This window comes from Microtus ochrogaster, chromosome 21 (assembly GCF_000317375.1).
Source record: "Microtus ochrogaster isolate Prairie Vole_2 chromosome 21, MicOch1.0, whole genome shotgun sequence".
Classification (NCBI taxonomy): domain Eukaryota; kingdom Metazoa; phylum Chordata; class Mammalia; order Rodentia; family Cricetidae; genus Microtus; species Microtus ochrogaster.
This window is the reverse complement of record NC_022022.1, coordinates 3372286-3373891: the sequence shown is the minus strand read 5'-3', so window position 1 is coordinate 3373891 and position 1606 is coordinate 3372286. Positions and strand designations below refer to the sequence as shown.

Sequence of the window (1606 nt, the reverse complement as noted above, 5' to 3'; positions counted from 1 at the left end):
CCAGGCTGGTCTCGAACTCACAGAGATCCACCTGCCTCTGCCTCCCGAGTGCTGGGATTAAAGGCGTGCGCCACCATCGCCCGGCTTATTCCTTTTTTTGAATTGCACACGTCTCCTGCACAAACATCCGTGTAAGAACTGGATATCAGGCCATAACTGCTCTTACCCAGATTATGAACTCACTAAAGTTTCACGTTATTATCAGACCCAGAAATGTAAGAGTGCCCACTTTTGCCTCAAATATCCTTCAGTTCTTCACACCAGCGTTGTGCCTGCAAAAACAGGGGCGCCAACTTGCAAAAGGGAGCCCCAAGTCTGTGGCTCGCAGCAGCCTGGACTTCCGCTCCACGCTGCCTCCTAGCGGCCACCCCTCTGGCCTGGGCTTCCCGTAGTCCGGCTCCCCGGCCCCAGGTCTTCCACCCACCCCCTTCACCTCCTCCCAGTCCCCTCCCCTTCCTCCCGCCAGCATCCCCTTCCTCTTTGTCCCTCTCTCCCCGCCGCCACCCCGGCTCCGGCAGCCTCCGGGCGGGCGCCCACAGGTCCGGGCTGGGCACTTGTCACGGCCCCTTCCACGGCGCTCCGGCCGCTCCGGAACCCTGCGTCTCCCTCCCCCTCACCTCTTCCGGAGCGCTGCCCGCTTCGCTCTTACTGGGCCCGCCAGCTTGGTCCCGTTTCTTTCTCAAGTTAAGACTCCTTGCCAGTGGCCGTCACTTTTTGGCTTTTTCACATATGAATATTTGGGGGACCTTTACCCCCCCCTCGCGGAGAAATGGAGGCAATAAAATGGCGGACCCGGAAGTGAAGACCCGGTGACTATGCCTCCTGGCGGAGGAATCCGGATGAAATGGGTTAGAAAAGCCACTTTGCCTTTCTGTCAAAACCGCAACGCACCTCTGAGGCCGACTTCTTCCTACTGAGGACCTCTTGAGCTTGAAAAGCGTGTACCGAGGGCATCCTGAACGGGACTACTTAGCGAGGCGCAGGATCATTGATTACGTGGCTTACGTGAGGCATAGTTCCGGTAGGGGACGGACCGGGCCGGTAGTTTTGGCGCCAACGCTTGCGAGGGTGAGGTTGCTGGTGGGTCGTTCTGGAGTTTGCGCTCCACCTTCCCACTAGTTCTCCGCAGGGCTAGCCTTAGGGTCAGGGGAGAATCGCGCTTCCGCGTCTTAACCTTCGCGAGACTGTTCGGAACATTCCTGGCTAGGCACGCGCATCGGACACCTGCCCCACCGGATACTTTGGCAATTAGTAGCCTGAATATAAAGCCATTCTCAGGGAAGACAAACTTACAACGTTTTGGGGGGGAGACTGAAGAGGATGGAACATGAATTTGCATCTCCTTTAGGTCACTTCATGTACCACACAGCTTATCTTGGTTTCCACTCATCTGTTTAAATGAATGGACTGAGAAAAAAACAAAAGGTCCTTCAAAAATCAGCAACAGACAAGCCTCTAATGGCAGCCTAGGCAGAGAGAGCTTTGAACTCAAGGTCCAGGTTCCAGGCCCCAAATTTAAACACAAGGTTTGGAAATGGTGACACACCCCTGCAGAGACAGGCGGATCTTTTTGGCTTTGGAGCCTGTCCTGGAACTAGCTCTGTAG

The 1606-nt window shown here is 55.7% G+C and overlaps 1 protein-coding gene across 3 annotated transcripts in view; it reads right to left on the bottom strand.

Annotated features, from left to right (window-relative positions):
* The window catches only part of Gabpb2 (GA binding protein transcription factor subunit beta 2), a 30195-nt gene extending 29181 nt beyond the window's left edge, over positions 1-1014 (bottom strand). For 2 of the 3 annotated variants that reach the window (XM_005356987.2, XM_013349843.2), the window contains exon 1: positions 618-876. The gene's annotated coding sequence lies outside the window, so the exon portion shown is untranslated. The other variant, XM_026783900.1, reaches the window with a different exon arrangement.
* Positions 1015-1606: the final 592 nt, after the last annotated feature.